General features: G+C 40.1%; 1 protein-coding gene across 1 annotated transcript in view; it reads left to right on the top strand.

Moving 5' to 3' along the window:
• The window catches only part of LOC131269215 (uncharacterized), a 64,494-nt gene that overhangs the window by 37,788 nt on the left and 12,850 nt on the right, over positions 1 to 13,856 (top strand). The window lies entirely within an intron of this gene.

Raw genomic sequence — 13,856 nt, 5'->3', positions numbered from 1 at the left:
ATGGAACGAATCGAAACTACAACGTCCCTACAGTGCAGTTCGGTTTTTGTCGGTAGCATATAAGTATTTTTCAACATAGTTAAATCTATTTAATGGTTTTGTTCAAACAAAAACAAAGAGAGCAAACATTTCCAAAAAGAGCAAAGATGAAACAACTTTGACTGTGACGTAAGATATTAAAACAATGTTTAACTGTTTAACTGACAATCGTTTTTGGTATATTTTTTAAAACAATGTTTCTTGATTAAATTTGTTAGTAAAACAAATACTAAGCCTTGATTTTAAACAAATAGCAAACGGACTTAGCTTCCATCAGGAACCAAATTTGCAGTTATCATGGCCTACTTCTACATTAGTGCACTACTTTATTAGTTTCGAGGCAAGATCAAAATAGCCTGCTACTCATTGTTTCATAATTTATGTGTTTATCTACTTTTGATTCGTATCCTTTTCAAGTCTAAACATACGCAACATGAACTAGAGTACAATGGAACAAACCTCCTTGAGCAACCTACCAAACGTAATTTCTGGACTCTCCATAATTAAATCATGCAGGAAATATGTACACAACAAATTGTTTGATTTATTCTCGCTTATTTACATGACAAAATCAATCGTTACATAGCTTTGGTTGATAATTAAAAATATCTTTTTTACGACTACCCTTCTGATTGTTTTGCTTATAAAAGAAGATTGGTTGGTTGAAAAATTACTATTTTATCATAATCAAGCACTGCGCTAAATTATGCTGTGTCTGTGCTGCCAAAAATATACGCACCGCGCACTCAAAAACGCCCTTCCAACCGTTGGAAAGCGTCGGTTCGTGAGTGCCTTGAGTGCTGGCACCGCCTGGAAGCTGGGAATGTAAACATTTCTTTCCAGTTATGCATCGCAACGCACCCGAGCATCCTCGGCATATGCATCGGTCGATGCTCTTGTTGCATCTTCTCAGCCATTTTTTTTCCATCCATCGCTTGTTTTATACCTCTTCCCGTCCCGCTTCCGTTCTTTCATATTCTGCCTCCATTTATGGTTCGTTTTTTTCAATCTTCCCACCAAATCGCATACATCCATGGAATGATGTGTGCAGCGGTATGCACGTATGCGAATAGAATTGTTCCGTGTTGGAAAACAGACGAGCGGGCAAGCAAGCCGATATTTAAAAATACAACAAGAGGTGCCTTGTAGCTACAACGAAATTGCCTTTTGTTTTCAACTAAATTAAAATTTATCCACAATCCATAACCGTAGCTTTTTAATTTAAATTTATGTTCTAGCGCTTCTTTTTTGTAATTTGTCTCAGAACTACACTGTTTTTCTTTATTAAAAATTAAATAAGATATTAAATACCTTTTTTTTTGGTTTTTTCATTTTTTTAAATTAAGTCTTTGGGGTGTTAAAAAGGTTTTTGCTTTATACTGAGCTAGCGGAATGATGAAGAGGTACTTTAGCAAGCCAAAAACGCTAGAAGATAGTTATAAAATATACTAAAAATAGTTGTTTATGGATTCGAAAAATATTTAAGTCAGTTCTATCTATTCTATTGCTAAAATGGCTTTATACGACGCCTGTTTACTTCACGTATAAATGTATCAATTTTTTACAAACGAACAGTCATGTTTTCTATTTTTTGGGATGTTGTAAGTTGTAGATATAGGACGATTTTTCGTTGAGGAAAACAAATAAGCTTATCATAATTGTCTCTCTTGAAATTGGACCGTTTCAATCCTTCAAACATGACATTTGTCATACCACCGATATTGCATGAGCTAAGACAGTGAGAAAAGAAACTTGCAAGGCTTGTGCAACGGGGCGACGGTGAGTAGCGGAAGCGCGTGAAGAAACTGCGGCCGGATGTGGTTTTACGTTCTTCATCTGTTTCCGTTCACCACCCGGTTTTTCATTGCTGGTGTGAATGGTGGTGGTGGTGGTGTGAGTGATCCACGATGCCACCCATGTTGCAGGCGTTGGAGGAGGCCATAGTCATCCTGCCAAAACCTTCGCCCGGTCTCACCTTGCGCGACCGGCAATGTAATAATCACGATTAAGACACATTTCGACGTAATTGCCGGGCGGGTGCCCCGAGAGCGACTCTAATAGAGTGCCGTTCGGTCGGAGCCGAACACGCCTAGGTCTATGGACTTGGTGGTTTGGGAGGGATTCCTGTCGATGTGTATTTCTTTTTTTCGGTTGTATTTCTTCGCTGTTGCGCCAGTCCCTAACGGCGCTTAAACAAGCGTGTCCTGGGTTTCCAACCCCGGGTTTTTGTTAACAGCTTCATCATCATCATCACCACCATCATCAACAACAGCAACTAAGTCGGCAGGAGCTCGTGGCTTCCCGTCGAGCCAACTCGAGTCCTGTCCGGCGGCCGCCGAGAGAGCCGGCACTCGAACACGGCAAAGGCACGGGCGGGCCGGCGGGGAAGAAGCAAATGGGAAAATAATGCCTCCGCTTTCTTCAGCCATTTGCCGCCGCGGGAAAACCTGTATCCGCATCGATCCCCCGGTCGCCTCTTGCGTCAGACACCACGTCCCTCCGGTCGGCAAAGAATTCGCTAGGCCCGAAACAAAAAAGGGAACCGAAAGGAGGCGAACAAATAGTGGAGGAACGAAAAAAAAAGGGAATCGACGGGTTGTGGTGGGATATTATTTTTCCCCTTCGTCGGCCCTTCGCCGGAGCGGTTTGTTTTTGAGGGCTTGTGCAGGTAGATTGTGGCCTAGACAGTCGTAGATTGAATGTGCACACACTGTTTGAGGGGCGAAACATAATGATCTGCAAAGTTCATGTCAAGTCCCAAATAAATTTACGTGTATTTTTTAAAATTTGATAAAAATACATCCTTGGGGAATTTTACTTTTACAATCCACATAAATATATCCTTGTTGAATTCCAATTTTTCGTACCTTGTGTCCCACAACTGAATGTCACTGAGTTCGAAAAAAAAGAGATTTCTGTACTGGCATCAAACATGCTAACGGTAATCCCGCCAAAATACACTAAACAATCCTTGACTGTAGCCCTGCCGAGTGGTTTACTACAATGTACGCCATCATTACCCTCCGATGCACCAACCGGCAGTTCTGATTCTTTTGCTTCAGGCGAAAGGATTTCAGACTCATCATCACTACAGTTTTCACCGTTCTCGCATCCATTGTGAGAGCGGACGCCAATTTCATACTTTCGAGGGCTCGCTGTTACGGTGCAAACAATTTTCGAGCTGCATTCGCTTCATGTAACGCTCTTCTTTGTTTCGCCTTCTGTTCTAATAGATTGCGATGTGTCCTGGAAGCCGCTGGTTCCTTCACAATGTGGGAAAATGTGCGTGCGTTTTACCCGATTCACACAATTGTTAGCCCACTGTCGCACATGAGGATTGTTTGGGAGGAGTTTGAAACATTTTCTATTTTTGTGTTGCCGTTAACTACATTCTATTTTGCTTGTATTTAATATCGCTGAAGTAGGCAGCAGCAATGTTCAACTCTAATATATTTTATAAAATGGTTCTTCTTCCATTTTAATGTCTTCAAAATGTTCTCATCGTTTTTCTCACGCAGCTGTCTCTCTCCTTTTTTTTTCTTTATCGTTGCCTATTTTTACGATCTTCCAAATCTTGTCCTCGGGAAACCGAACTGGAACGGGCGTAACACATCGAGCCTTAGAATGGTAGAAGGGTCCTTTCTCACATGCGCAACAGGATCAGAAGGATACGGAATGGAATTGAGATATCTTCATTTACCTGCGGAGGGAAAAAATCGGTCAGGTGGTTTTAATGCGTAAAACTGATGATGGTGATGATGATGATGATGATTGCTATACCGTTGATTTATGTGGCGTCCATCTGCCGGGAACAGGTTGCGCCGTGTTCTGGGTGGCTAGTCTCCTCTAAAATTTTGTAAATCGGCTTATAACAGTAAGCGCCTCTTAGTTCTGAAGAGGATGTTGCTTCAAATGCAAGAAATGATTTTGCTAGAAATCAATCCGATGTGATAGAAAACAAATAAAATAATCAAAGTGGGGTATCGCTGGTCTGGACGCTTTACTTCTTCTACAGGGATTAGAACAAAATTACGATACTAATTTTCGTATATTGTTGCTTTTTGTGTTTTTATATCACGTTGAAGTTTTCGCTATTTTTTTTATTTACTTATTTACTATTGTTATTTCAAAACATACTACTACTAACAATGAAATTGTTTTTTGTTAGAAATATGTTGTAGAATTTGCTTTCCAAAAGGCCGGTACTTTCACATTAAACATTAATTCGAGATCATCAAATCATGTATATTCAAATGTTCAGATTCAGAGACTTACTGATCAAATGTAATATATTCATTAAATTGTTAGTAATGCTCATAAAAATTGCTCAATATGTTTTATATGTCAATTTTTTATAAGCCATTGTGGTATAACAGCGTTGGCCCCTCAGTTTTTATCCTTTTTCATCCATTAAAATCTGCAGCCCTCTTCGCCAAAAGTGTGCCTACCGCAGCTGTAGGGAGTTGAGACAATTGACGTTTTACCGCAGTTACTCCCCAAACTCGGCGTACGCCCATTATCCTGTTGTGTGTAGTATGGTCGTGTGCCCTAATGTGCTATCGTATACTCCAGAGACTTTTTCCCTGGTCTTGTTTTCCCATTGAGATCGGCGCTAGATGTCAGGTTGTGCGTCGAGCTGCACGTGGCTGTACATTATTCTAATTGAATGTGCAGTGCACTGTTGCTCCCTGTGGGCATTGGGAAATGGATAGATAATTTGGATGATATATGGTTAGAATGGAAAGAAATGAGGATATCCACAGATTACTATTCTTTTCTCTATTTGAATTACAATATACAGATTTACTACATTTACAATGTGAATATTAGTTAGAATGTTATATTTTTCTATTTCCTTGTCATCTTTATGAGTTTGTGTGAAAATCAATGGGCAATGGGAGTCCAATTTAAACTTCGCCATGAGTTTTGAAAAACTTTACTTCTTTCTATTTCAATTACAAGCCCTAACTATAAATAAACTATGAAGAGATAAACTATGAATAATATATTTCCTTAATGGGATAATCATTTGGTTACTTTCCTTTTCCTCTCCCTTTTTCTTCAGCACCCTAGCTGTGGGATGAACTACAGTTTTCCATCATCGATATCTTCGATGAGCCAGAAAAATGCCGCGTGATTGAGAAGGCCCAGCGCCGCACACGCCTGGAAAACGTTGTCTAAAGTCGCCTCATTAGGTTCCCCCTAGCCTACAATAGCCCGTGGTTTTGCTGATGCCACTCTTGATTCTTTTCCCTCCTCCCCCAGTGGAAAACCCTTCAGAAGCAGGAGGGTGGCTGGTTGACTGCTTCCTTCCAATCTTTCTTCCAAATTATTTCCCAGTTGTAATCGCGAGCGTTCGCTAAGACGCGCCCGACGGATGGTCTCATAAATTCGGTTTTCGTTTGTAACCTCTCGAGAAGGGTAAAACGGCGTCGTACAGCGCTGGGTACTTCCGCCCCGGAACAGAAACAGACACGACATGTGCCAGACGCTGGTCGGAGCGTGTTTTTCTCCCCGGTGTTTTTGTTGAAGTGCGCCGGGAGCCCGGGAAAAGTGCAGCGGTTTTTGGGCGATGCAGCTGCCGAATTGATTCTAACAGGGCCAATGTTTGTATCTTTTTTTTTATAAATCACCATCGAGAATGAGTAAGCCTAATGTGTTTTCAAATAATTATCGGAAAGTAGTATTAATTGATGCTAACCGTTGCTGATTGAGTATTTGACGTGTACACTGATTAGTTCTAATAAATTTGTGGATGATAGTGTCGTTTTTTACATGTTTTATACACAAACACGTTGAATTCGTGATTTAATCACATTGTTTACCATTGTTTCTAATTTTCAAAGAGGTTACAATAATAATCTAATATTTTCTCGACATAGTCCAATTTTGTAAAACTCTATGATTATTTCTTAAATGTAGATTGTAGCACTTTAAATATTTTTATTAGTCTTCCGGAAGAACATTCTACTTTCGGTTGGGTATAATAGTGTGACTTTCTTTGTCTGGCTGTTTAATGGAGAGTTTATGGTTTAATACGCTGTTCGGAAACAGTTCTCCTTAGATATCAGTTTTGGTGTCTGGCGTTTCGTTCGGTTGCGATCGACATTGATAAGTTCATCATGAAAACAACACTTTCGATAAAAAACTGTTGTTCTGCGGCGTAAGTTGTTCGCAGTATTTTCATTTTTCTTTTCAACTTCTTTCTTTTTATCGTTGTATTTGGATGGTTGACAGATATTAACTTGTTTGTTTCAATATTTATTGAAGTTGGTGTGGTTCTTTTATACATTTCAATTTATTCCATTTAAAGGCTGACCCGTACAGTTTAGCTAACATATTTTTGTTCATGCATACGTGTGTTTTCAGTTTATTTTTCATTTGGTTGGATTTCTTTTTCAAATCAGCCTTCCTTGAGAACGTTGCGTGCGTTTCCCTCATTACAGCTCTTTTTTCTGGACTTTCCCGTTTTGGTCCATGCTAAATTATTTTATAAGCCAGGGATTTTTTTTGAAAAAGAAGTGAACCCCTGCCAGCTCTATCCAGCCTGAGCACACGCAGCACGGTTCCACGTAATTCGGACGTGCCCATGTTTAAACTTCAAATACTTTTCAAACATTCCACGCTTGCACACACACACACACACACGAAACAAGGAACAGTCGGGGGCCGGGCGAGAGTTTGCGCGTCCCCGTACAAGGAGGGTACAGTGTTCAGCAGTAGTATATATTGGGAAGAAAAAAGTAGAAAAACGGTACAAAATCCCGTGCAACGCAAGAATGAAATAAAAATCCCATGTTATCTGCCTCATTTGGGTTTCGGCACGATTTCCGATTTTAAGTTGGGCGCACACTTCCCCGAAGGTATCCGCACTGGTTGTGTCCGCCCGCCGGTTGCCGCAATGCAAGATGCATTTCTACATTCTTTGCATACATTATCGAACCCCCGCCCGGCTATATGGACTGGGTTTTTGGACTTCGCACTATGGGAACATTTCGCGTCAAATGTTGTTGGCGTTGGATTGAAAATAACGGGAACTAGATTTTTATTTTCTTATTTACCTTCTTATTCTCTATAGAATTCTCTTAATCAAATGAATAATAATTGTATAATAAGAAAAAATAATTTTACGTTTCATAACATGTAATAAACAAGAAAATATTCATATTAAAATAATCTGCAAAATGTGCCACCTTACATGTCAATCAGTTATATTTAAGAAACATTTAAGTAAACATATACTTGCTGATTTCAGTACACTGTGCGGCGTTACGTGACTCACCGTCCATCTCACCGCTTTTTCGGCTGATGGTTTTTTTTTACGGCGGAACACGAGCCCGATGCCGACCCGAAGATCCATCGACCAGTCGCTCACCCGCTGATAGTACGATATTTATGAGTACTTCCAGTCACCTTATCTGATTTATTTCGGAACCAAATAGGGAACTGGGAACTCTGATGCGGGAGGAGTAGGTTACCGAATCAAAAAGAGGAACCGGTCAAGCGTGTCAAGAGGATCGTCCCAAAACACTGTCATTTGTATAACTCTTGAGTCGAGCGATGCATGGTATCGGAACTTTCTCTGTTCTAATTCTGAAGCAGGTTTTGATCAACCGAAGCAAACTCTACAAATAGGTCTAAAACGATCATGTGTGTAGCATATGGTCGGTATTTCCGTTTTGTACTTCACACTCTTTTGTGACAGAGTCGGAGAATGGAACTGTTCTGTTCTATTCCGTTCTGTTCTCGCTCTTAAATGTTAATAACTAACATAGAATAGTTTAATCCAAAAGTTTTATTGATCTAATCATAATATTGCCGTCTCAGAAGTCAGACTAAACTCAGCAGGCAGTCGACTAGTGTATTTTTAATATCTTGAAAAACATTATTCGCACTCTTCATCATTCGCGAACCGTTTGATGTGGCGATCAGAGATCACTAGCACTTCCAAAGATGTGCAAAAATAACATCCTGCTCGGAAGAAACGATGCTTATTTATTTCTACTTTCCACCGGAAGCGTTTGTTGTTATCACTGCGTTTCCTAACATCCTCACATCAATCGGATGGGTTCGGAAGCGCATAGTATATGATTGCACATCAAAAGGGAATGTGTTTGCCGTAGTTCTACCCGCCGCTGCACACGTCTGCTTCCAGTCGGTAACGCTGGAATTTCCGGCTGGTCCTTGGAACAACTTCCATGAATGAGAGTCGGGTGCAGAACGCAGATCTATGCCTCCGATCTTTACCGAACGGGTACCTCAACAGTTTACTACCGCCACGGTTGTACCTGGGTCTTCAACCGATACGAAAGTGACAGCAAAAATCAAAACTGTTTTATAATCGTGGGAAAGTTGACGAAGAAAAGCCCGAAATAAATTTGATCATAAACGAACGTGGGACGAAGAGCGATGCGTGCGATTTGATGCATTTTTGGAGGTCGAATGCAGTTCTCACCCGGGTTCGGCTCTGCCAAATGCAGATTTCAAAGATATTATGTGTCATTTCGGGGTTTTGTTTTCTTCTTTTTTCGCATTCATCGCATCGAAAGGAGAGGAAGGAAACCGTAGTGCGCTTTACTGTCACGTTCGGGTCAACCGAAACCTGGCGTGGGAGAGATCCCCGCAAGATGCAAGATAGAGCATTACGTGCAATCGGCACGTCGGACGCTCCGTGCCTAGGGTAAAGGACGTGACGTTTGCCAAGGACACTCTTATCCTTCGGTCGATGGTTAAGTCGCAAGGATATGCAGCTCTCGTGTTGGTTTTATCCGTATCCGTGCAGCAATGCAGACAAAATACTAATAAAACGGCAATGAAGGCTGCAAAACGGTTCTGAAACGAAGGCACTTCAGAAATCACAAAATTATAATAATTACAGTCATATAATTGATTATATTAGTGAAGATACTACTTCTAAGATCTAAGTGGAGTAAGATAATCAAGTTTTTTCAAGCCCCATTGCCTTGCATTCCACTCTATGCAGCTTGAACTGTATACATTTGGGAGAGGTCGAACGATAAAAGAGCTGCACAGTTGAGAATTTTATCAAACATGCTACAAGCACTTTCAAACGTTTGCAGCTTTCACTGTCAAACGCTTATTTCGCTCATGTGAAACACATTTTAACATCTCCAACATTAAAATAAACAAACATTTTAATTGCGAAGGGTAGAAATTTGATTCACATCGAATAATTTTGTTTGACAACTTGCTCAATTGACAGCTTTGCAAGGAGTCAGTAGTTTAGAGTCATTTAAAATGATCGTTTAATGAAATAAACTACATCGTTTTATGCGATTTAAGTTCACTCGCATGATTTTCAACGCAAAATGAGTTATATTTCTAATTTTAGAAATAGCACAGTTTCTTTGTGTAGACTGCCGGTAGACAGATAATGTTAATTTGTTGTGTGAGTCGTTTATGCATGTAACGAGTTCGGAAACTTTCAGTAAACTAAAAGTCGAATGAAAGTTGCTATTATATATTTGCATCTTAACGTAACCTTTGAACGTTGCTTGAATACAAGTCCGTTTCAGTTTTATAATTCATGACAGCTTGTCAGTCAAACTCCTGGACGCTTATCTCACAGTGCTATAATACCTTTTTCCATATAATCAAAGAAAACAGATATCCAAGTCCATTGTTCCGGAAGTAAACCTCCTGCTTTAAGTTTTTCCTTTTGGATAATCTGTCAATCTTTCGGAGTTCAATAGCTTAAATGTCCCAGCAATGCTATACAGGTTCATCATGTGTTTGCTTGTTTGTTTTATTTTGTTTGTTTTTGGTCTGGTTTAATACTTACTTCCGTTGTTGTTTGATTAGTACAGGTAAATCTTGTAAAGTTCTTCTTCTTGGCGTAACGACCCTTGTAAAGTTATAAACTTTAAACTACTGGTTTAGGTTTAGGTTCATAACGGTTTCTACGCTGAAAACATTAGCCTAGTAGTCTATGTGACAAACTTTAATGATTTCTGAATGTGATTTTTACCCGGCCGTAGGCGAGACATTAAATCCTTTGCGCGATTTAAATCAAATTTAGCTCCATCACGCGTGCCAGGCTTCCTCACTCGGAAGTAGACAGCGTATTATTAGAACGATGTTTCGTTTCAATCATTCGTCTTCCATTTCCGGCACTTGAGGGCATCAGCAGCATGGGTATATCCAGTTTCAGGAGGATCGGTGCGGTTTCCCCTTCGGCCGTTTCGGAAAACAAATCTGGCCCGTTTTGTAGGTTTCCTTGTCTAAGTAGTTGTTGTTTTTTGTTGGGTGCATTTCCTTCTGATCCCGTTTAAAAATCTCGGGCTGAAGGTTAAGTGGATTGATGCGGGGATCGTTTATCGGAAAGTCTGCATTTAGCCGAGCAGTAAACATTCCTTTGGGAGGGTAAGACGAACCGGTGAGGGTGAGATGCCAATTGAGAATAAAAATGAACAACTGCAACTAATCTAAAAAAAAAAATGATAAAAATAAAAATAAAAATGACAAAATAATTCTAAGTTGAAGTAAAATAGCATTTGGCAAGAATGTTATAAACTTAATGAAGAATATCATAAACATAATGTATTGAATCGAACAAATCAGGCAGTTCTTATAATTAAGTGTTTCCTCCAAACTTGTCACAACTTCTATTGTTGTTTTTATGTTTCTTTTTCATCGCGAGATAGTTGTTTAATGCGTTGCATCGAAATGCACCAACTCTCTTTGCTTTTTATGGAGTTTCGAGTGCGGTAAAGACGGTTGTTTACGTTACGTTTCTCCCCTTTCTCGTTATGATCGCTCTTTAGTCATAAGAAAAAAAAAGAAAAACAAATCACCCCCCAAGTGAACGATGCACCCAATGCGCGTTTGTTTGTTTTTGTCACCCAGACGATGCCAGAAGTACGGACATGATTTTGTTTTGTTTTTTGTTTATGTCAATGTAAATATGCAGCAAAGCGTTTGTCCGTCAAACGGAACACTGTTGGCGTTCGCGTTCATCTCGCATTGAGTTGGCTGCCGTTATTTATGCCCGCTTCGGAGACTTGCGCTTTGTTTTGTTTGGCTGTTTCTCGCGTCGCCAATACTTGGCTCACTTGGTACTCGCTGGTTCATAATGTTTAAGACGGCGTATATTTATCATTCTTCGTCACGCTTTGTTGATCGCTGAAAAAAATGTCAACATAGAACATGGTCGGGATGCAAGCACAAACATCCAAGCACTTTTGAATCATGAACCTCAAACGGAGAAGAATTAAAGATATGTTTGATTTAGATCTCATAATTGATTGGAGATTTTCTTGCTTCGCTTTAGTTGACCAACAAAGTTTGCCGCCATATGCGTTCATGATAAAGTATATAATTTTAAATCCAATGCTTTTCATCCTACAGTGAATGTGAAATTATTTTCATGTTTAATGTAATTTAGGTGACATTCTTCTGATTAAAATAATACATTTCCTATCGCATTGTAATATGTTCGAGTTGAGCTAAAGTGAATTGTAACACTTTGTAGAAAAGCCATTCATTCATAACAATTTGGCTGTCAATTTGTCACCTTATATTTAGGCGCGAAGTTGTGACGGAGTACTTGGTAAAAGAGCATGACACATTGTTATTACCTCGAGCCCATGATTTAGAGTTCCCCAAACGGGTTTATTTTGTCCTCTCGGCGCGTTGCCACAGCTGTTCAAAGGCTTCATCGGAGCGAGCCGAAACTTTCACGCAACTCCTTCACAAACCAAACACAATTTCCATGACAAATTCTACGCGCGTGTGGGCTTGTTTGGAGGCGTAATATCAATCACGTGGACAGGTTGCTTCTCCCGATGGTATTGTTTTGGCTGAAATTGTCCGCCTACTTGCAAGAAGAACAATATCTATATGATAATTGTGAACAATAGAAAGGAATCATTCGTAAATCATGCTTTAAGTTAAAATGAACATTCTCAAAGGAAGTTTAAGAAACTGTGTAGGTTTTGTTGAATCTTTATGTATATTTATAAAAGTCAACTCTGGTATCTCTCTACCCGCAAAAATTATTACTTAGCCAAAAATCTGATGGTAAAATGATGAAAGTCCATACAATGGCTCTGCACATTAAAAAGAACAGATGGTAAATCATTGATAGAGAAGCAGGTAAAACCCAATGCACTTAGGAGGAAGCACAGTTATAAATAAACACATTCTTAAAAATTTTAAGATAATATTTAAAAATTGCATTTTTGTTGATTTCTTTATAGTTTTTTCAAGAGTCGAAAATATACCTTTTACATGAACCATTACCAGCTGAATGGTAGAATTCAAGATACTGAGTGAAAACAACCATTTGTAAATTTGTGCTACCCGGATGAAATCGGGTAAATCAACTAGTTGAAGATAAAAATAAACTGGAAATATACATGCAAGCAAAGAATGCACTATAGAAAACAGTCGTTGTCGAAATACAAACAAACCAAGTCTGACTGGTAAACTGCAGTTGGCTCAAGCATGGACGGAATGACGGAATACCTTTGGACGATAAATCTTACCACCCTTCCCAGGCCATCGGGAACGAACCGCGCTAAACGCGGTAACTTGATAGGGATTAACGCTTACTGGTGGGATCCTCAGGTTCCCTACGTGCGCCTCGAAAGATCCCTCCGGTCTGTGGAACATCGGCACTCGCGGGAAATGAAGTACGTCGCATCGTGATTTCTCCCGGAAAGAAGCGTTAATGTCGAGGTTATTCGATCTTTTTACGGTTCGTGCTATTATTTCATTTCGAAATCGGTCGCAAGTCCTAGCGTGTGAGTATGAGGGTAAGGTAAAATATGGAAGAAACCTAGCGTATCCTTCGAAGGTCTGTTCTGACCTGAGTCTCAGGATGACGATTGTTTTATGATTTCGGTGGCTCCATTCATATCGTTGTGGGACCGCGTAAAACAATCGCATTGTAGATCGCCGGCCTCAACGAATGAGTTCTCTTTTGCCGCAGGATGTCTCGCCGGGAAGCCGTTGAATTATCAGATTTAAGTTTTTAGCTGAAGAACAAACCAAAGCACGTCTATAGCGAGCTGTGAGGAACGCATAGTTTATTCTCTAATCCTTGTAATGGAAATACGAAAGCGAAACCTTACTGACCATCACAGTCATGCGTTCAGCTTTGATGTTGTCTCCTCTTCTGTAACAGGGTGGTCGAAGCTGTCGAACTGTCTTTCTATTCGTAACAATGGTACTTCCGTTGGCAATGCATTTTTCTGTATACGCTTTACACTTTAACGACACCTGTCTAAATGTTTACAGCCCCAAGGTTTCCCCTATTCGTACAGATTAGGACTCTTTTATAATGCCTGTAAAAGAGGCAGACATCAGCATGGGGCACGGACTGTCAATTAAAATCCAACCAAACAAGGTGACACCTTTGGCCGGATGTCAATGAGGTGTTGTGGAGTAGATCACCTCCAGTCGACCCGTTATAGTTTTATGACCGTGTCGTTTGCTGTCATGTGCGCCAAGTCAATGGTTGCTGCTGCGGTTAAGGAAGGCCACTGTGGTATGTTACAAGGCAGGAACATTGATCAGCTAGTCTCACGGAAAGAAATAGGGATCAACGGTCAACGTGCAGTAGTCAAAGTCATTGGACTCACCCTAGCAACCGGTGTAAAAAGCGAAAACTCATGCTGAATCTGGTTGTTTGGGTATTCGCTCGCTAAGATTGTATCAATGTAATCCTCAGAAATTGGCGATATTCTAGGGCGTTGTACCTGACCAGCGAATTCTGCGATGAACTAGGTGTACCTCATCGTCATCGGTTCCGCTTACCTCCTCGCTTTACAACCGATATCCGGTGTTATCTTATC

The sequence above is a fragment of the Anopheles coustani genome, chromosome X, assembly GCF_943734705.1.
Source record: "Anopheles coustani chromosome X, idAnoCousDA_361_x.2, whole genome shotgun sequence".
Lineage (NCBI taxonomy): Eukaryota > Metazoa > Arthropoda > Insecta > Diptera > Culicidae > Anopheles > Anopheles coustani.
The sequence above is the reverse complement of the archived record's forward strand: the minus strand, read 5'-3'. Positions and strand labels throughout refer to the sequence as shown.